This window comes from Aristolochia californica, unplaced genomic scaffold (genome assembly GCF_029961685.1).
Source record: "Aristolochia californica isolate CCGP_79_NKW_82.1479 unplaced genomic scaffold, dmAriCali1.0.hap1 SCAF_1, whole genome shotgun sequence".
Classification (NCBI taxonomy): domain Eukaryota; kingdom Viridiplantae; phylum Streptophyta; class Magnoliopsida; order Piperales; family Aristolochiaceae; genus Aristolochia; species Aristolochia californica.
Window position 1 is genome coordinate 42,334,884 of NW_027181770.1, and position 24,300 is coordinate 42,359,183.

Here is a 24,300-nt window from a genome sequence, read left to right on the forward strand (position 1 = left end):
GAGTCAAGACTCCGTTAAAAATCCCTGCCTCCCCCTTTTTCCCGACGATTGCAAAACCTGATATATAATAACTAAGAAGAGCTTACCATCCCTAAAAATTACAGAAACTGTTTGGAATTATCTCTCTCTACATTTGTGCATTGTGCATTTCCAGTCTACATGTACTGTTTTTTCTTAAAATAAAACTTTGAGTTTTCGCTCTCCTTTCATCCCATAAACCAAAAGGGAAAATAGGTCACAACAAAATCAAAATATTGGATTTCAAGTACGGAAAAAATTTAAAACAACAACAAATGTAAGTAAAGAAAATTTATTCACACACCACAAATGAACACAAAAGTTTGTTGTCAGAGTTTGGGAAATTCCTGTAGTTCAACCCCAACAGCTTGGAAATTTTTAGGAAAGTTATTTCCTACACACATGTTTTAAAAATGGATATGAATGTGTTAAACATGTTAAAGATGCAATTCACCTATGGATCCCAAGCTTTTGAAGAGAATAACAAACGCTCATTAAATTCTCAAGTGAACGTGTGGTGGGATATTTACTCGAGTCAAACAACCCATTCTTTTGCCCATCTACAAAAAGCTGACCCAACGATCATGGATGATTGTAAAGTGATTTATCATGCGTAACGGGCTATATTACCCTAATAAATGACTTATGGATTGGGAGTCAAGACTCAGTTAAAAATCCATGGCTCCCCATTTTTCCCGACGATTGCAAAATCTGATATATAAAAACTAGGAAGAGCTTACAATCCCTAAAAATTATAGAAACTCTTGGGAATTATCTCTCTCTACATTTGTGCATTGTGCATTTCCATTCAACATGTACTCTTTTTGCTTAAAACAAAACTTTGAGTTTTCGCTCTCCATTCATCCCGTAAACCAGAAAGGCAAATAGATCACAACAAAATAATAATTTTAGAGTTCATGTACGGAAAAAAAATTAAAACAATAACAAATGTAAGTAAAGAAAATTTATTCACACACCACAAATGAACACAAAAGTTTTGTGTGCCAAGCTTGGGAAATTCCACTAGTTCAACCCTAACAGCTTGGAATTTTATAAGAAAGAGATTTCCTCCACACATTCTTAAAAAATAGATTTGCATGAGCTTTTGAAGAGAATAATAAACGCTCATTAAATTCTCAAGTGAACGTGCGGTGGGATATTTACCCGAGTCAACCAAGCCATTATTTTGCCCATCTACAAAAAGTTGTCCCAACGATCATGGATGATTGTAAAGTGATTTATCATGTGTAACGGGCTATATTACCCTAATAAATGACTTATGGATTGGGAGTCAAGACTCAGTTAAAAATCCATGGCTCCCCCTTTTTCCCGACGATTGCAAAACCAGTTATATAAAAACTAATTACAATGGTTAAAATTACGGTAACTCTTTGGAATTTTCTCTCTCTACGTTTCTGCATTGTGCATTTCCCTTCTACATGTACTCTTTTCTCTTAAAACAAAACTTTGCGTTTTCGCTCTCCCTTCATCCCGTAAACCAAAATAGATCACAACAAAACAAAAAAAATTGGAGTTCAAGTACGGCAAAAATTTAAAATAATAACAAATGTAAGTAAAGAAAATTTATTCGTACACCACAAATGAACACAAAAGTTTTGGTGTCCAAGTTTGGGAAGTACCACTAGTTCAACCCCAACAACTTGGAATTTTATACGAAAGAGATATCCTCCACACATGCTTTAAAAATGGATATGCATGTTTTAAACATGTTAAAGATGCAAATCACCTATGGATCCAAAGCTTTTGAAGTGAATAACAAACGCTCATTAAATTCTCATGTGAACGTGCGATGGGATATTTACCCGAGTCAAACAACCCACTATTTTGCCCATCTACAAAAAGCTGAGCCAACGATCATGGATGTTTGTAATGTGATTCATCATGCGTAACGGGCTTCATTACCCTAAGAAATGACTTATGGATTGGGAGTCAAGACTCAATTAAATATCCCTGTCACCCCCTTTTTCCAGGCGATTGCAAAACCTAATATATAAAAACTAAGAAGAGCTTACAATCCCTAAAAATTACAGAAACTCTTTGGAATTATCTCGCTCTACATTTGTGCACTGTGCATTTTAATTTTAGATGTACACTTTTTTCATAAATCAAAACTTTGAGTTTTTGCTCTCCCTTCATCCCGTAAACCAAAAACACAAATAGATCACAACAAAATGAAAATTTTGGAGTTCATGTACGGAAAAAAATTTAACACAATAACAAATGTAAGTAAAGAAAATTTATTCACACACCACAAATGAACAAAAAAGTTTTGTGTTCCAAGTTTGGGAAATTCCACTAGTTCTACCCTAACATCATGGAATTTTATAAGAAAGAGATTTCCTCCACACATGCTTAAAAATGGATTTGCATGAGCTTTTGAAGAGAATAACAAACGCTCATTAAATTCTCAAGTGAACGTGCAATGGGATATTTACCCGAGTCAAACAAGCCATTATTTTGCCCATCTACAAAAAGTTGTCCCAACGATCATGGATGAGTGTAAAGTGATTGATCATGCTTAACGGGCTATATTACTCTAATAAATGACTTTTGGATTGGGAGTCAAGACTCAGTTAAAAATCCCTGCTTCCCCCTTTTTCCCGACGATTGCAAAACCTGATATATAAAAAATAAGAAGAGCTGACAATCCCTAAAAATTACAGAAACTCTTTGGAATTATCTCTCTCTACATTTATGCATTGTGCATATCCATTCTACATGTACTCTTTTTTCTTAAAAAAAACTTTGAGTTTTCACTCTCCCTTCATCCCGTAAACCAAAAAGGCGAATAGATCACAACAAAAGGAAAATTTTGGAGTTCAAGTGCGGAAAAAATTTAAAACAATAACAAATATAAGTAAAGAAAATTTATTCACACACCACAAATGAACACAAAAGTTTTGTTGTCTATGTTTGGGAAATTCCACTAGTTCAACCCCAATAGCTTGGAATTTTATAAGAAAGAGATTTCCTCCACACATGCTTAAAAAATGGATTTGCATGTTTTAAACATGTTAAAGATGCAAATCACCTATGTATCCAATGCTTTTAATGAGAATAACAAACGCTCATTAAATTCTCAAGTGAACGTGCGGTGGGATTTTTACCAGAGTCAAACAAGCCATTATTTTGCTCATCTACAAAAAACTGACCCAACAATCATGAATGATTGTAAAGTGATTTATCATGCGTAACGGGCTATATTACCCTAAAAAATGACTTATGGATTGGGAGTCAAGACTCAGCTAAAAATCCCTCCCTTCCCCTTTTTCCCGACGATTGCAAAACCTGATATATAACAACTAAGAAGAGCTTACAATCCCTAAAAATTACAGAAACTCTTTGGAATTATCTCTCTCTACGTTTGTGCATTGTGCATTTCCATTCTACATGTACTCTTTTTTCTTAAAACAAAACTTTGAGTTTTCGCTCTCCCTTCATCCCGTAAACCAAATAGGTGAATAGATCACAACAAAATGAAAATTTTGGAGTACAAGTACGGAAAAAATTTAAAACAATAACAAATGTAAGAAAAGAAAATTTATTCACACACCACAAAAGAACACAAAAGTATTGTTGTCCAAGTTTGGGAAATTCCACTAGTTCAACCCCAACAGCTTGGAATTTTATATGAAAGAGATTTCCTACACCCATGCTTTAAAATTGGATATGCATGTTTCAAACATGTTAAAGATTCAAATTACCTATGGATCCAAAGCTTTTGAAGAGAATAACGAACGCTCATTAAATTCTCAAGTGAACGTGCGGTGGGATATTTACCCGAGTCAAACAAGCCAATATTTTGCCTGTCTTCAAAAAGCTGACCCAACGATCATGGATGATTGTAAAGTGATTTATCATGCGTAACGGGCTATATTACCCTATTAAATGACTTATGGATTGGGAGTCAAGACTCAGTTAAAAATCCATGCGTCCCCTTTTTTCCCGACGATTCCAAAACCTTATATATTAAAACTAAGAAGAATTTACAATCCCTAAAAATTACAGAAAATCTTTCGAATAATCTCGCTCTACATTTGTGCACTGTGCATTTTCATTTTAGATGTACCCTTTTTTCATAAATCAAAACTTTGAGTTTTCGCTCTCCCGTCATCCCGTAAAACAAAAACGCAAATACATCACAACAAAATGAAAATTTTAGAGTTCATGTACGGAAAAAATTTCAAACAATAACAAATGTAAGCAAAGAAAATTTATTCACACACCACAAATAAACACAAAAGTTTTGTGTACGAAGTTTGGGAAATTCCACTTGTTCAACCCTAACAGCTTGGAATTTTATAAGAAAGAGATTTCCTCCACACATGCTTAAAAAATGGATATGCATGTTTTTAACATGTTAAAGATGCAAATCACCTATGGATCCAAAGCTTTTGATGAGAATAACAAACGCTTATTAAATTCTCAAGTGAACGTGCGGTGGAATATTTACCCGAGTCAAACACCCCTTATTTTGCCCATCTACAAAAAGTTGACCTAACGATCATGGATGATTGTAAAGTAATTTATCATGTGTAACGGGCTATATTATCCTAATAAATGACTTATGGATTGGCAGTTAAGACTAAGTTAAAAATCCCTGCCTCCCCCTTTTTCCCGACGATTGCAAAACCTGATATATAAAAACTAAGAAGAGCTTACAATCCCTGAAAATTACAGAAACTCTTTGGAATTATCTCTCTCTACGTTTGTGCATTGTGCATTTCCATTCTACATGTACTCTTTTTTCTTAAAACAAAAGTTTGAGTTTTCGCTCTCCCTTCATCACGTAAACCAAAAAGGCGAATAAATCACAACAAAATGAAAATTTTGGAGTTCAAGTACGGAAAAAATTTAAAAAAATAACAAATGTAAGTAAAGAAAATTTATTCACACACCACAAATGAACACAAAAGTTTTGTTGTCCAAGTTTGGGACATTCCACTAGTTCAACCCCAACAGCTTGCAATTTTATAGGAAAGTGATTTCCTACACACATGCTTTAAAAATGGATATGCATGTTTTAAACATGTTAAAGATGCAAATCACCTATGGATCCAAAGGTTTTGAAGAGAATAACAAACGCTTATTAAATTCTGAAGTGAACGTGCGGTGGGATATTTACCCGAGTCTAACAAGCCATTATTTTGCCCATCTACAAAAAGCTGACCCAACGATAATGGATGATTGTAAAGTGATTTATCATGCGTAACGGGCTGTATTACCCGAATAAATGACTTATGGATTGGGAGTCAAGACTCAGTTAAAAATCCCTACCTCCCCCTTTTTCCCGACAATTGCAAAACATGATATATAAAAACTAAAAAGAGCTTACAAACCCTAAAAATTACAGAAACTCTTTGGAATAATCTCTCTCTACATTTGTGCATTGTGCATTTCCATTCTTCATGTACTCTTTTTTCTTAAAAAAAAACTTTGAGTTTTCGCTCGCCCTTCATCCCGTAAACCAAAAAGGCGAATAGATCACAACAAAATGAAAATTTTGGAGTTCAAGTACGGAAAAAATTTAAAACAATAACAAATGTAAGTAATGAAAATTTATTCACACACCACAAATGAATACAAAACTTTTGTTGTCCAAGTTTGGGAAATTCCACTAGTTCAACCCCACCATATTGGAATTTTATAGGAAAGAGATTTCCTCCACACATGCTTTAAAAGTGGATATGCATGTTTTAAACATGTTAAAGATGCAAATCACCTATGGATCCAAAGCTTTTGAAGAAAATAACAAACGCTCTTTAATTTCTCAAGTGAATGTGCGGTGGGATATTTACCCGAGTCAAACAACCCATTATTTTGCCCATCTACAAAAAGCTGACCCAACGGTCATGGATGATTGTAAAGTGATTTATCATGCGTAACGGGCTGTATTACCATAATAAATGACTTATAGATTGGGAGTCAAGACTCAGTTAAAAATCCTTGCCCCCCTTTTTTCCGACGATTGCAAAACCTGATATGTAAAAACTAAGAAGAGCTTACAATCCCTAAAAATTACAGAAACTCTTTGGAGTTATCACGCTCTACATTTGTACACTGTGCATTTTCATTTTAGATGTTAACTTTTTTCATAAATCCAAACTTTGAGTTTTCGCTCTCCCTTCATCCCGCAAACAAAAAACGCAAATAGATCACAACAAGATGTAAATTTTAGAGTTCATGTACGGAAAAACAATTAAAACAATAACAAATGTAAGTAAAGAAAATTTATTCACACACCACAAATGAACACAAAAGTTTCGTTGTCCAAGTTTGGGAAAATCTACTAGTTCAACCCTAATAGCTTGGAATTTTATAAGAAGGAGATTTCCTCCACACATGCTTTAAAAAAATGATTTGCATGTTTTAAAAATGTTAAAGATGCTAATCACCTATGGATCCATAGCTTTTGAAGAGAATACTCATTAAATTCTCGAGTGAACGTGCGGTGGGATATTTACCCAAATCAAACAAGCCATTATTTTGCCCATCTACAAAAAGCTGACCCAACGATCATGGATGATTGAAAAGTGATTTATCATGCTTAATGGCCTATATTACCCAAATAAATGACTTATGGATTGGGAGTCAAGACTCAGTTAAAAATCCCTGCCTCCCCCTTTTTCCCGACGATTGCAAAACCTGATATATAAAAACTAAGAAGAGCTTACAATCCCTAGAAACTACAGAAACTCTTTGGAATTATCTCTCTCTACATTTGTGCATTGTGTATTTCCATTCTACATGTACTCTTTTTTCTCAAAACAAAACTTTGAGTTTTCGCTTTCCCTTCATCCCGTGAACCAAAAAGGCAAATAGATTACAACAAAACAAAAATTTTGGAGTTCAAGTAGGGAAAAAATTTAAACCAATAACAAATGTAAGTAAAGAAAATTTATTCACACACCACAAATGAACACAAAAGTTTTCTTGTCCAAGTTTGGGAAATTCCACTAGTTCAACCACAACATATTGGAATTTAATAGGAAAGAGATTTCCTACACACATGCTTTCAAAATGGATATACACGTTTTAAACATGTTAAAAAAGCAAATCACGTATGGATCCAAAGCTTTTTACGAGAATAAAAAATGCTCATTAAATTCTCAAGAGAACGTGCGGTGGGATATTTACCTGAGTCAAACAACCCATTATTTTGCCCATCTACAACAAGCTGACCCAACAATCATGGATGATTGTAAAGTGATTTATCATGTGTAACAGGCTATATTACCTTAATAAATGACTTATGGATTGGGACACAGGTCTCAGTTGAAAATCCATGCCTCCCCCTTTTTCTCGACGATTGTAAAACCTGATATATAAAAACTAAGAAGACCTTACAATCCCTAAAAATTACAGAAACTCCTTGGAATTATCTCTCTCTGCATTTGTGCATAGTGCATTTCCATTCTACATGTACCCTTTTTTCTTAAAATAAAACTTTGAGTTTTCGCTCTCCCTTCATCCTGTAAACCAAAAAGGCAAATCAATCAAAACAAAATGAAAATTTTGGATTTCATGTAGGGAAAAATTTTAAAACAATAACAAATGTAAGTAAAGAAAATTTATTCACACACCACAAATGAACACAAAAGTTTTGTTGTCAGTGTTTGGGAAATTCCACTAGTTCAGCCCAAACAGCTTGGAATTTTATAAGAAAGAGATTTCCTCCACACATGCTTAAAAAATGGATTTTCATGTTTTAAACATGTTAAAGATGCAAATCACCTATGGATCCAAAGCTTTTGAAGAGAATACCAAACACTCATTAAATTCTCAAGTGAACGTGCGGTGGAGTATTTACCCGAGTCAAACAACCCATTATTTTGCCCATCTACAAAAAGCTGACCCAACGATCATGGATGATTGTAAAGTGATTTATCATGTGTAACCGGCTATATTAGGCTAATAAATGACTTAAGGATTGTGAGTCAAGACTCAGTTAAAAATCCCTGCGTCCCCCTTTTTCATGACGATTGCAAAACCTGATAGATAAAAACTAAGAAGAGCTTACAATCCCTAAAAATTACAGAAACTCTTTGGAATTATCTCTCTCTACGTTTGTGCATTGTGCATTTCCATTCTACATGTACTCTTTTTTCTTAAAACAAAAGTTTGAGTTTTCGCTCTCCCTTCATCCCGTAAACGAAAAAGGCAAATAGATCACAACAAAATGAAAATTTTGGAGTTCAAGTATGGAAAAAATTTAAAACAATAACAAATGTAAGTAAAGAAAATTTATTCACACACCACAAATGAACACAAAAGTTTTCTTGTCCAAGTTTGGGAAATTCCACTAGTTCGACCCCAACATCTTGGAATTTTATAGGTAAGAGATTTCCTACACACATGCTTTAAAAATGGATGTGCATATTTTAAACATGTTAAAGATGCAAATCACCTGTGGATCCAATGCTTTTAAAGAGAATAACAAACTCTCATTAAATTCTCAAGTGAATGTACGGTGGGATATTTACCCGAGTCAAGCAAGCCATTATTTTGCCCTTCTACAAAAAGCTGACCCAACAATCTAGGATGATTGTAAAGTGATTTATCATGTGTAACGGGCTACATTACCCTAATAAATTACTTATGGATTGGGAGTCAAGTCTCAGTTAAAAATCCATGCCTCGCCCTTTTTCCCGACGATTGTAAAACCTGATATATAAAAACTAAGAAGATCTTACAATCCCTAAAAATTACAGATACTTTTTGGAATTATCTCTCTATACATTTGTGCATTATGCATTTCCATTCTACATGTACTCTTTTTTCTTGAAACGAAACTTTGAGTTTTCGCTCTCCCTTCATCCCGTAAACCAAAAAGGCGAATAGATCACAACAAAATGAAAATTTTGGAGTTCAAGTGTGGAAAAAATTTAAAATAATAACAAATGTAAGTAAAGAAAATTTATTCACACACCCCAAATGAACACAAAAGTTTTGTTGTCAGTGTTTGGGCAATTCCACTAGTTCAACCCTAACTGCTTGGAATTTTATAAGAAAGAGATTTCCTCCACACATGCTTAAAAAATGGATTTGCATGTTTTAAACAGGTTAAAGATGCAAATCACCTATGGATCCAAAGATTTTGAAGAGAATAACAAACGCTCATTATATTCTCAAGTGAACGTGCAATGGAATATTTACCCAAGTCGAACAACCAATTATTTTGCCCATCTACAAAAAGCTGACCCAACGATCATGGATGATTGTAATGTAATTTATCATGTGTAATGGGCTATATTACCCTAATAAATGACTTGTGGATTGGGAGTCAAGAGTCAGTTAAAAATCCCTGCCTCCCCTTTTTCCCGACAATTGCAAAACCTGATATATAAAATCTAAGAAGAGCTTACAATCCCTAAAAACTACAGAAACTCTTTGGAATTATCTCTCTCTACATTTGTGCATTGTGCATTTCCATTCTATATGTACTCTTTTTTCTTAAAACAAAACTTTGAGTTTTCGCTTTCCCTTCATCCCGTGAACCAAAACGGCAAATAGATCACAACAAAATAAAAATTTAGGAGATCAAGTACAGAAAAAATTTAAAACAATAACAAAAGTAAGTAAAGAAAATTTATTCACACACCACAAATGAACACAAAAGTTTTCTTGTCCAAGTTTGGGAAATTCCACTAGTTCAACCCCAACATATTGGAATTTAATAGGAAAGAGATTTCCTACACACATGCTTTAAAAATGGATATGCAGGTTTTGAACATGTTAAAAATGCAAATCACCTATGGATCCAAAGCTTTTGAAGAGAATAACAAATACTCATTAAATTTCCAAGAGAACGTGCGGTGGGATATTTACCCGAGTCAAACAACCCATTATTTTGCCCATCTACAAAAAGCTGACCCAACAATCATGGATGATTGTAAAGTGATTTATCATGTGTAACGGGCTATATTACCCTAATAAATGACTTATGGATTGAGAGTCAAGACTCAGTTGAAAATCCATGCCTCCCCTTTTTCCAGACGATTGTAAAACCTGATATATAAAAACTAAGAAGAGCTTACAATCCCTAAAAATTACAGAAACTCTTTGGAATTATCTCTCTCTGCATTTGTGCGTTGTGCATTTCCATTCTACATGTACCATTTTTTCTTAAAACAAAACTTTGAGTTTTCGCTATCCCTTCATCCTGTAAACCAAAAAGGCAAATAAATCACAACAAAATGAAAATTTTGGATTTCAAGTATGGAAAAAATCTAAAACAATAACAAATGTAAGTAAAGAAATTTATTCACACGCCACAAATGAACACAAAAGTTTTATTGTCACTGTTTGGGAAATTCCACTAGTTCAACCGTAACAGCTTGGAATTTTATAAGAAAGAGATTTCCTCCACACATGCTTAAAAAATGGATTTGCATGTTTTAAACATGTTAAAGATGCAAATCACCTATGGATCCAAAGCTTTTGAAGTGAATAACAAACGCTCATTAAATTCTCAAGTGAACGTTCGGTGGAATATTTACCCGAGTCAAACAACCCATTATTTTACCCATCTACAAAAAGCTGACCTAACGATCATGGATGATTGTAAAGTGATTTATCATGCGTAACGGGCTATATTAGCCTAATAAATGACTTAAGGATTGAGAGTCAAGGCTCAGTTAAAAATCCCTGCCTCCCCTTTTTTCCCGACGTTTGCAAAACCTGATATATAAAAACTAAAATGATCTTACAATCCCTAAAAATTACAGATACTCTTTGGAATTATCTCTCTCTACCTTTGTGCATTGTGCATTTCCATTCTACAAGTACTCTTTTTCTTAAAACAAAACTTTGAGTTTTCGGTCTCCCTTCATCCCGTAAACCAAAAAGGCGAATAGATCACAACAAAATGAAAATTTTGGAGTTCAAGTACGGAAAAAATTTAAAACAATAACAAATTTAAATAAAGAAAATTTATTCACACATCACAAATGAACACAAAAGTTTATTGTCCAAGTTTGGGAAATTCCAATAGTTCAACCCCAACAGCTTGGAATTTTATAGGAAAGTGATTTCCTACACACATACTTTAAAAATGGATATGCATGTTTTAAACATCTTAAAGATGCAAATCACCAGTGGATCCAAAGATTTTTAGAGAATAACAAACGCTCATTAAATTCTCAAGTGAATGTGCGGTGGGATATTTACCCGAGTCAAACAAGCCATTCTTTTGCCCATCTTCAAAAAGCTGACCCAACAATCATGGATGATTATAAAGTGATTTATCATGCTTAATGGGCTATATTACCCTAATAAATGACTTATGGATTGGGAGTCAAGACTCAGTTAAAAATCCCTGCCTCCCCCTTTTTCCCGACGATTGCAAAACCTGATATATAAAACTAAGAAGAGCTTAAAATCCCTAAAGATTACAGAAACTCTTCAGAATTATCTCTCTCTACATTTGTGCATTGTGCATTTCCATTCTACATGTACTCTTTTTTCTTAAAACAAAACTTTGAGTTTTCGCTCTCCCTTCTTCCCGTAAACCAAAAAGGCGAATAGATCACAACAAAAAGAAAATTTTGGAGTTCAAGTACGGAAAAAATTTAAAACAATAACAAATGTAAGTAAAGAAAATTTATTCACACACCACATATGAACACAAAACTGTTGTTGTCCAAGTTTAGGAAATTGCACTAGTTTGACCCCAACAGCTTGGAATTTTATAAGAAAGAGATTTCCTCCACACATGCTTTAAAATGGATTTCCATGTTTTAAACATGTTAAAGATGAAAATCACCTATGGATCCAAAGATTTTGAAGAGAATAACAAACGCTCATTAAATTCTGAAATGAATGTGCGATGGGATATTTACCCGAGTCAAACAAACCCATTATTTTGCCCATCTACAAAAACTGACCCAACGATCATGGATGATTGTAAAGTGATTTATCATGTGTAACGGGCTATATTACCCTAATAAATGACTTATGGGTTGGGAGTCAAGACTCAGTTAAAAATCCCTACCTCCCCCTTTTTCCCAACGATTGCAAAACCTGATATATAAAAACTAAGAAGAGCCTACAATCCCTAAAAATTACAGAAACTCTTTGGAATTATCTCTCTCATCATTTTTGCATGGTGCAATTCCATTCTACATGTCCTCTTTTTTCTTAAAACAAAACTTTGAGTTTTCGCTCTCGCTTCATTCCGTAAACCAAAAAAGCGAATAGATCACAACAAAATGAAAATTTTGGAGTTCAAGTAGGAAAAAAATTTAAAACAATAACAAATGTAAGTAAAGAAAATTTATTCACACACCAAAAATGAACACAAAAGTATTGTTGTCCATGTTTTGGAAATTCCAATATTCCAACTCCAACAGCTTGGAATTTTATCAGAAAGAGATTTCCTCCACGCATGCTTAAAAAATGGATATGCATGTTTTAAACATGTTAAAGATGCAAATCACCTATGGATCCAATGCTTTTGAAGATAATAACAAACTCTCATTAAATTCTCAAGTGAACGTGCGGTGAGATATTTACCCGAATCAAACAACCCATTATTTTGGCCATCTACAAAAAGCTGACCCAACGATCATGGATGATTCTAAAGTGATTTATCATGCGTAACGGGCTATATTACCCTAATAAATGACTTATGGATTGGGAGTCAAGACTCAGTTAAAAATCCCTGCCTCCCCTTTTTTCCCGACGATTACAAAACCTGATATATAAAAACTAAGAAGAGCTTACAATCCTAAAAATTACAGAAACTCTTTGAAATTATCTCTCTCTATGTTTGTGCATTGTGCATTTCCATTCTACATGTACTCTTTTTTCTTAAAACAAAACTTTGAGTTTTCGCTCTCCCTTCATCCCGTAAACCAAAAAGGCAAATAGATCACAACAAAATGAAAATTTTGGAGTTCAAGTATGAAAAAAATTTAAAACAATAACAAATGTTAGTAAATAAAATTTATTCAGACACCACAAATGAACACAAAAGTTTTATTGTCAGTGTTTGGGAAATTCCACTTGTTTAACCCTAACAGCTTGGAATTTTATAAGAAAGAGATTTCCTCCACACATGCTTAAAACATGGATTTGCATGTTTTAAACATGTTAAAGATGCAAATCACCTATGGATCCAAAGCTTTTGAAGAGAATAACAAACGCTCATTAAATTCTCAAGTGAACGTGCGGTGGAATATTTACCCGAGTCAAACAACCCTTTATTTTGCCCATCTACAAAAAGCTGACCCAACGTTCATGGATGATTGTAAAGTAATTTATCATGTGTAACTGGCTATATTAGGCTAATAAATGACTTATGGATTGGGAGTCAAGACTCAGTTAAAAATCCCTGCGTCCCCCTTTTCCCCGACGATTGCAAAACCTGATTTATAAAAACTAAGAAGAGCTTACAATCCCTAAAAATTACAGAAACTCTTTGGAATTATCTCTCTCTACGTTTGTGCATTGTGCATTTCCATTCTACATGTACTCTTTTTTCTTAAAACAAAACTTTGAGTTTTCGCACTCCCTTCATCTAGTAAACCAAAAAGGCGAATAGATCACAACAAAATGAAAATTTTGGAGTTCAAGTACGGAAAAAATTTAAAACAATAACAAATGTAAGTAAAGAAAATATATTCACACACCACAAATGAACACAAAAGTTTTGTTGTCCAAGTTTAGGAAATTCCACTAGTGCAAGCCCAATAGCTTGCAATTTTTTCGGAAAGTGATTTCCTACACACATGCTTCAAAAATGGATATGCACGTGTTTAACAAGTTAAAGATGCAAATCACCTATGGATCCAAAGCTTTTGAAGAGAATAACAAACACTCATTAAATTCTCAAGTGAACGTCCGGTGGGATATTTACCCGAGTCAAACAACCCATTATTTTTCCCTTCTACAAAAACCTAACCCAACAATCATGGATGATTGTAAAGGGATTTATCATGTGTAATGGGCTATATTACCCTAAGAAATGACTTTTTTATGGGGAGTCAAGACTCAGTTAAAAATCCCTGCCTCCCCCTTTTTCTTGACGATTGCAAAACCTGATATATAAAAACTAAGAAGAGCTTACACTCCCTAAAAATTACTGAAACACCTTGGAATTATCTCGCTCTACATTTGTGCACTGTGCATTTTCATTTTAGATGTTCACATTTTTCATAAATCAAAACTTTGACTTTTCGCTCTCCCTTCATCCCGTAAACCAAAAATGCAAATAGATCACAACAAAATGAAAATTTAAGAGTTCATTTAACGAAAAAAATTTAAAACAATAGAAAAAGTAAGTAAAGAAAGTTTATTCACACACCAAAAATGAACACAAAAGTTTTGTTGTCCAAGTTTGGGAAATTCTACTTGTTCAACCCTAACAGCTTGGAATTTTATAAGAAAGAGATTTCCTCCACACATGCTTAAAAAATGGATTTGCATGTTTTAAACATGTTAAAGATGCAAATCACCTATGGATCCAAAGGTTTTGAAGAGAATAACAAACGCTTATTAAATTCTCAAGTGAACGTGCGGTGGGATAATTACACGAGTCAAACAACCCATTATTTTGCCCATCTACAAAAAGCTGACCCAACGATCATGGATGATTGTAAAGTGATTTATCTTACTTAAGGGGCTATATTACCTTCATAAAAGACTTATGGATTGGGAGTCAAGACTCAGTTAAAAATCCCTGCCTCCCCCTTTTTCCCGACGATTGCAAAACCTGATATATAAAAACTAAGAAGAGCTTACAATCCTAAAAATTACAGAAACTCTTTGAAATTACCTCTCTCTATGTTTGTGCATTGTGCATTTCCATTCTACATGTACTCTTTTTTCTTAAAACAAAACTTTGAGTTTTCGCTCTCCCTTCATCCCGTAAACCAAAAAGGCAAATTGATCACAACAAAATGAAAATTTTAGAGTTCAAGTACGGAAAAAATTTAAAACAATAACATATGTTAGTAAACAAAATTTATTCACACACCACAAATGAACACAAAAGTTTTGTTGTCAGTGTTTGGGAAATTTCACTAGTTCAACCCTAACAGCTTGGAATTTTATAAGAAAGAGATTTCCTCCACTCATGCTTAAAAAATGGATTTGCATGTTTTAAACATGTTAAAGAGGAAAATCACCGATGGATCCAAAGCTGTTGATGAGAATAACAAACGCTCATTAAATTCTCAAGTGAACGTGCGGTGGAATATTTACCCGAGTCAAACAACCCATTATTTTGCCCATCTACAAAAAGCTGACCCAACGTTCATGGATGATTGTAAAGTAATTTATCATGCGTAACTGGCTATATTAGCCTAATAAATGACTTATGGATTGGGAGTCAAGACTCAGTTAAAAATCCCTACGCCCCCTTTTTCCCGACGACTGCAAAACCTGATATATAAAAACTAAGAAGAGCTTACAATCCCTAAAAATTACAGAAACTCTTTGGAATTGTCTCTCTCTACATTTGTGCATTGTGCATTTCCATTCTACATGTACTCTTTTTTCTTAAAACAAAACTTTGAGTTTTCGCTCTCCCTTCATCACGTAAACAGAAAATGCGAATTGATCACAACAAAATGAAAATTTTGGAGTTCAAGTGCGGAAAAAATTTAAAACAATAACAAATTTAAGTAAAGAAAATTTATTCACACACCACAAATGAACACAAAAGTTTTGTTGTCCAAGTTTGGGAAATTCCACTAGTTTGACCCCAGTAGCTTGGAATTGTATAAGAAGAAGATTTCCTCCACACATGCTTTAAAAATGGATTTGCATGTTTTAAACATGTTGAAGATGCAAATCACCTATGGATCCAAAGCTTTTGAAGAGAATAACAAACACTCATTAAATTCTCAAGTGAACGTCCGGTGGGATATTTACCCGAGTCAAACAACCCATTATTTTGCCCATCTACAAAAAGCTGACCCAACAATTATGGATGATTATAAAGGGATTTATCATGCGTAACGGGCTATATTACCCTAATAAATGACTTATGGATTGGGAGTCAAGACGCAGTTAAAAATCCATGCCTCCCACTTTTTCCCGACGATTGCAAAATCTGATATATAAAAACTAAGAAGAGCCTACAATCCCTAAAAATTACAGAAACTCTTTGGAATTATCTCTCACTACATTTGTGCATTGTACATTTCTATTCTACATGTAGTATTTTTTCTTAAAACAAAACTTTGAGTTTTCGCTCTCCCTTCATACCGTAAACCAAAAAGGCAAATCGATCACAACAAAATGAAATTTTGGAGTTCAAGTATTGAAAAAATTTAAAACAATAACAAATCTAAGTAAAGAAAATTTACTCGCACACCACAAATGAACACAAAAGTTTTATTGTCCAAGTTTGGGAAATTCCACTAGTTCAACTCTAACCGATTGGAATTTTATACGAAAGAGATTTCCTCCACACATGCTTAAAAAATGGATTTGCATGTTTGAAACATGTTAAAGATGAAAATCACCTATAGATCCAAAGCTTTTGAAGAGAATAACAAACGCTCATTAAATTCTCAAGGCAACGTGTGGTGGAATATTTACTCATGTCCAACAAGCCATTATTTTGCCCATCTACAAAAAGCTGACCCAAAGATCATATATGATTGTAAAGTGATTTATCATGCGTAATGGGCTATATTACCCTAAGAAATGACTTATGGATTGGGAGTCAACACTCAGTCAAAAATCCCTGCTGCCCCCTTTTTCCAGACGATTGCAAAACCTGATATATAAAAACTATAAAGACCTTAGAATCCCTAAAAATTATAGAAACTCTTTGGAATTATCTCGCTCTACATTTGTGCACTGTGCATTTTCATTTTAGATGTACACTTTTTCCGTAAATCAAAACTTTGAGTTTTCGCTCTCCCTTCATCCCGTGAACCAAAAAGGCAAATAGATCTCATCAAAACGAAAATTTTAGAGTTCACGTACGGAAAAAATTTAAAACAATAACAAATGCAAGTACAGAAAATTTATTCACACACCACAAATGAATACAAAAGTTTTGTTGTCCAAGTTTGGGAAATTCCACTAGTTCCACCCTAACAGCTTGGAATTTGATAAGAAATTGATTTCCGCCACACATGCTTTAAAAATGGATATGCATGTTTGAAACTTGTTAAAGATGCAAATCACCTATGGATCCAAAGCTTTTGAAATGAATAACAAACGCTCATTCAATTCTCAAGTGAACGTGCGGTGGGATATTTACCTGAGTCCAGCAAGCCATTATTTTGCCCATCGACAAAAAGCTGACCATATGATCATATATGATTGTAAAGTTATTTATCATGCGTCACGGGCTTTATTACCCCAAGAAATGACTTATGGATTGGGAGTCAAGACTCAGTTAAAAATCCCTGCCTCCCCCTTTTTCCCGACAATTGCAAAACCTGATATATAAAAACTAAGAAGAGCTTACAATCCCTAAAAATTATAGAAAATCTTTGGTGTTATCTCTCTCTACATTTGTGCATTGAGCATTTCCATTCTAGATGTACTCTTTTTTCTTAAAACAAAACTTTGAGTTTTCGCTCTCCCTTCATCCTTTAAACATAAAAGGCAAACAGATCAAAACAAAAAGAAAATTTTGGATTTAAAAAATTTAAAACAATAAAAAATGAAAATAAAGAAAATTTATTCACACACTACAAATGAACACAAAAGTTTTGTTGTCCAAGTTTGGAAAATTCCACTAGTTCAACCCTAACTGCTTGGAATTTTATATGAAAGAGATTTCCTCCACACATCCTTAAAAAATGGATTTGCATGTTTGAACGTGCGGTGGGATATTTACCCAAGTCAAAAATACCATTATTTTGCCCATCTACAAAAAGTTGACCCCACGATCATAAATGATGGTAATGTGATTTATCATGCGTAATGGGCAATATTACCTTAAAAAATGACTTAGGGATTGGGAGTCAAGACTCAGTTAAAAATCCCTGCCTCCCCCTTCTTCCCGACGGTTGCAAAACCTCATATATAAAAACCAAGAAGAGCTTACAATCCCTAAAAATTACAGAAACTCTTTGGAATTATCTCTCTCTACATTTGTGCATTGTGCATTTCCATTCTAGATGTACTCTTTTTTCTTGAAACAAAACTTTGAGTTTTCGCACTCCCTTCATCCCATAAACCAAAAAGGCAAATCGATCACAACAAAATGAAATTTTGGAGTTCAAGTATTGAAAAAATTTAAAACAATAACAAATCTCAGTGAAGAAAATTTTCTCGCACACCACAAATGAACACAAAAGTTTTATTGTCCATGTTTGGGAAATTCCACTAGTTCAACTCTAACCGATTGGAATTTTATACGAAAGAGATTTCCTCCACACATGCTTAAAAAATGGATTTGCATGTTTGAAACATGTTAAAGATGAAAATCACCTATGGATCCAAAGCTTTTGAAGAGAATAACAAACGCTCATTAAATTCTCAAGTGAACGTGTGGTGGGATATTTACCCGAGTCAAACAAGCCATTATTTTACCCATCTACAAAAACTGACCCAACGATCATAGATGATTGTAAAGTTATTTATCATGCGTAACGGGCTATATTACCCTAAGAAATGACTTATGGATTGGGAGTCAACATTCAGTTAAAAATCCTTGCTTCCCCCTTTTTCCCGACGATTGCAAAACCCGATATATTAAATCTAAAAAGACCTTAGAATCCCTAAAAATTATATAAACTCTTTGGAATTATCTAGATCTACATTTGTGTACTGTGCATTTTCATTTTAGATGTACACTTTTTTCATAAATCAAAACTTTGAATTTTCGTTCTCCCTTCATCCCGTAAACAAAAAAGGCAAATAGTTCACAACAAAATGAAAAATTTGGAGTTCAAGTATGGAAAAAATTTAAAAAAATATCAAATGTAAGTAAAGAAAAATTATTCACACACCACAAATGAACACAAAAGTTTTGTTGTTCAAGTTTGGGAAATTCCACTAGTTCAACTCTAACAGATAGGAATTTTATAAGAAAGAGATTTCCTCCACACATGCTTTAAAAATGGATATGTATGTTTTAAACATGTTAAGGATGCAAATCACTTATGAGTCCAAAGCTTTTGAAGAGAATAACAAACGCGCATTAAATTCTCAAATGAACGTGCGGTGGGATATTTACCCGAGTCAAACAAGCCTTTCTTTTGCCCGTCTACAAAAAGCTGACCCAACGATCATAGATGATTATAAAGTGATTTATCATGCGTAACGGGCTATATTACCCTAAGAAATGACTTATGGATTGGGAGTCAAGACTCCGTTAAAAATCCCTGCTTCCCCCTTTTTCCCGACTATTGGAAAACCTGATATATAAAAACTAAGAAGACCTTAGAATCCCTAAAAATTACAGAAACTCTTTGGAATTATCTCGCTCTAAATTTGTGCACTGTGCATTTTCATTTTAGATCTACACTTTTTTCATAAATAAAAACTTTGAGCGTTCGTTCTCCCTTCATCCGGTAAACCAAAAAGGCAAATAGATCACAACAAAATGAAAATTTTGGAGTTCATCTATGGAAAAAATTTAAAACAAAAAAAAATGTAGGTAAAGAAAATTTATTCACACACCACAAATGAACACAAAAGTTTGTTTTCCAAGTTTGGGTAATTCCACTAGTTCAACCCTAACAGCTTGGAATTTTATAGGAAAGAGATTTCCTACACACATGCTTTAAAAATGGATATGCATGTTTTAAATATGTTAAAGATGCAAATCACCTATGGATCCAAATCTTTTGAAGAGAATAACAAACGCTCATTAATTTCTCTAGTGAACGTGCGGTGGGATATTTACCCGAGTCAAACAAGCCATTATTTTTCCCATCTACAAAAAGCTGACCCAACGATCATGGATAATTGTAAAGTGATTTATCAGGCATAAAGGGCTTTATTACGCTAAGAAATGACTTATGGATTGGGAGTCAAGACTCAGTTAAAAATCCATGCCTCCCCCTTTTTCTCGACGATCTCAAAACCTGATATATAAAAACTAAGAAGAGCTTACAATCCCTAAAAATTACAGAAACAATTTGGAATTATCTCTCTCAACATTTGTGCATTGTGCAATTTAATTTTAGATGTACACTTTTTTCATAAATCAAAACTTTGAGTTTTCGCTCTCCCTTCATCCCGTAAACCTAAATGACAAATAGATCACAACAAAATGAAAATTTTGGAGTTCAAGTATGAAAAAAATTTATAACAATAAAAAATGTAATTAAAAAAAATTATTCACACACCACAAATGAACACAAAAGTTTTGTTGTCCAAGTTTGGGAAATTCCTCGAGTTCAACCCTAACAGCTTGGAATTTTATAGGAGAGATATTTCCTCCTCACATGCATAAAAAAAGGATTTGCATGTTTGAAACATGTTAAAGATGCAAATTAACTACGGATCCAAAGCTCTTGAAAAGAATAAGAAAAGCTCATTAAATTCTCAAGTGAACGTGCGGTGGGATATTTACCCGAGTCAAACAAGCCATTCTTTTGCCCATCTACAATAAGCTGACCCAACGATCATAGATGATTGTAAAGTGATTTATCAAGCATAATGGTCTATATTACCCTAAGAAATGACTCATGGATTGGGAGTCAAGACTCAGTTAAAAATCCCTGCCACCCCCTTTTTCCCGACGATTGCAAAACCTGATATATAAAAACTAAGAAGAGCTTACAATACCTAAAAATTACAGAAACTCCTTGGAATTATCTCGCTCAACATTTGTGCACTGTGCATTTTCATTTTAGATGTACACTTTTTTCATAAATCAAAACTTTGAGTTTTCGCTCTCCCTTCATCCCGTCAACCAAAAAGGCAAATAGAACACAACAAAATGAAAACTTTGGAGTTCATTAACGGAAAAAATTTTAAAAAATAACAAATGTAAGTAAAGAAAATTTATTCACACACCAAAAATAAACACAAAAGTTTTTTTGTCCAAGTGTGGGAAATTCCACTAGTTCAACCCTAACAACTTGAAATTTTATAGGAAAGAGATTTTCTCCACACATGCTTTAAAAATGAATTTGCATGTTTGAAACATGTTAAAGATGAAAATCACCTATGGATGCAAAGCTTTTGAAGAGAATAACAAACGTTCATTAAATTCTCAAGTGAACGTGCGGTGGGATATTTACCCGAGTCAAACAAGCCATTATTTTGCCTATCTACAATAAGCAGACCCAACGATCATGGATGGTCGTAAAGCGATTTATGACGCGTAACGGGCTATATTACCCTAAGAAATGACTTATGGACTCGGAGTCAAGACTCAGTTAAAACTCCTTGCCTCCCCCTTTTTCCCGACGATTGCAAGACCTGATATATAAAAACTAAGAAGAGCTTACAATACCTAAAAATTACAGAAACTCCTTGGAATTATCTTGCTCAACATTTGTGCACTGTGCAATTTCATTTTAGATGTACACTTTTTTCATAAATCAGAACTTTGAGTTTTCGCTCTCCCTTCATCCCGTAAACCAAAAAGACAAATAGATCACAACAAAATGAAAATTTTGGAGTTCATGTACGAAAAAAATTTAAAACAATATAAAATGTAAGTAAAGAAAATTTATTCACACACCACAAATGAACACAAAAGGTTTTTTGTCCAACTTTGGGAAATTCCACTAGTTCAACCCTAAGAGCTTGGAATTTTAGAGGAATGAGATTTCCTCCACACATGCTTAAAAAATAGATTTTCATGTTTGAAACATGTTAAAGATGCAAATCACCTATGGATCCAAAGCTTTTGTAGAGAATAACAAACGCTCATTAAATTCTCAAGTGTACGTGCGGTGGGATATTTACCCGAGTCAAACAAGCCATTATTTTGCCCGTCTACAAAAAGCTGACCCAACGATCATAGATGATTGTAAAGTGATTTTTCATGCGTAACGGGCTATATTACCCTAAGAAATGACTTATGGATTGGGAGTCAAGATTTAGTTAAAAATCCAAGCCTCCCCTTTTTTCCCGACGACTGCAAAACCTGATATATAAAAACTAAGAAGAGCTTACAATTCCTAAAAATTACAGAAACTCTTTGGAATTATCTCTCTCTACTTTCTTGCAATGTGCATTTCCATTCTAGATGTACTCTTTTTTCTTAAAACAAAACTTTGAGTTTTCGCTCTCCCTTCATCCCGGAAACCAAAAAGGCAAATAGATCACAACAAAATTAAAATTTTGGAGTTCTTGTACGGAAAAAATTTAAAACAATAACAAATGTAAGTAAAGAAAATTTATTCACACACCACAAATGAACACAAAATTTTGTTGTCCAAGTTTGGGAAATTCCACTAGTTCAACCCTAAATGTTTGGAATTTTATAGGAAAGAGATTTCCTCCACACATGCTTAAAAAATGGATTTGCATGTTTGAAACATGTTAAAGATGCAAATCACCTATGGATCCAAAGATTTTGAAGAGAATAACAAGCGCTCATTAAATTCTCAAGTGAATGTGCGGTGGGATATTTACCCGAGTCAAACATGAAATTATTTTGCCCATCTACAAAAAGCTGACCCAACAATCATGGATGATTGTAAAGTGATTAATCAATTGTAGCGGGCTATATTTTCCTAAGAAATGACTTATGGATTGGGAGTCAAGACTCCGTTAAAAATCCATGCCTCCCCCTTTTTCCCTGTGATTGCAAAACCTGATATATAAAAACTAAGAAGAGCTTACAATCCCTAAAAATTACAGAAAATCTTTGGAATTATATCGCTCTACATTTGTGCACTGTGCATTTTCATTTTAGATATACACTTTTTTCATAAATCAATACTTTGAGTTTTCGCTCTCCCTTCATCCCGTAAACCAAAAAGGAAAATAGATCACAACAAAATGAAAATTTTGGAGTTCAAGTACGGAAAAATTTTAAAACAATAAAGAAAATTTATTCACACACCACAAATGAACACAAATGTTTTGTTGTCCAAGTTTGGGAAATTCCACTAGTTTAACCATAACAGCTTGGAATTTTATAGGAAAGAGATTTCCTCCACATATGCTTTAAAAATGGATATGCATGTTTTAAACATGTTAAAATGCAAATCACCTATGGATCCAAAGATTTTAAATAGAATAACAAACGCTTTTTAAATTCTCAAGAGAACGTCCGGTGGGATATTTACCCAAGTTAAAAAGCCATTTTTTTGCCCATCTACAAAAAGTTGACCCAACGATCATGGATGATTGTAAAGTGATTTATAATGCGTACCGGGCTATATTACCCTAAGAAATGACTTATGGATTGGGAGTCAACACTCAGTTAAAAATCTCTGCTTCCCCCTTTTCCCGACGATTGCAAAACCTGATATATAAAAACTAAAAAGACCTTAGAAGCCCTAAGAATTAAAGAAAATCTTTGGAATTATCTCGCTCTACATTTGTGCACTGTGCATTTTCATTTTAGATGTATACTTTTTTCATCAATCAAAACTTTGAGTTTTCGCTCTCCCTTCATCCCCTAAACCAAAAAGTCAAATAGATCACAACAAAATAGAAATTTTGGAGTTCAAGTGCGGAAAAAATTTAAAACAATAACAAATGTAAGTAAAGATAATTTATTCACACATCACAAATGAACACAAAAGTTTTGTTGTCCAAGTTTGGGAAATTCCTCTTGTTCAACCCTAACAGGATAGCATTTTATAAGAAAGATATTTCTTCCACACATGCTTTAAAAATGGATATGCATGTTTTAAACATGTTAAAGATGAAGATCACCTATGGATCCAAAGCTTTTGAAGAGAATAAAAAATGCACATTAAATTCTCAAGTGAACGTGCAGTGGGATATTTACCCGAGTCAAACAAGCCATATTTTGCCCATCTACAAAAAGCTGACCCAACGATCATGGATGATTGTAAAGTGATTTATCATGCGTAACGGGCTATATTTCCCTAAGAAATGACTTATGGATTGGGAGTCAAGACTCAGTAAAAAATCCCTGCCTCCCCCTTTTTCCCGACGATTGCAAAACCTGATATATAAAAACTAAGAAGAGCTTACAATCCCTAAAATTACAGAAACTCTTTCAAATTATCTCGCTCTACATTTGTGCACTGTGCATTTTCATTTTAGATGTATACATTTTTCATAAATCAAAACTTTGAGCGTTCGCTCTCCCTTCATCCGGTAAACCAAAAAGGCAAATAGATCACAACAAAATGATAATTTTCGAGTTCAAGAACGAAAAAAATTTAAAACAATAACAAATGT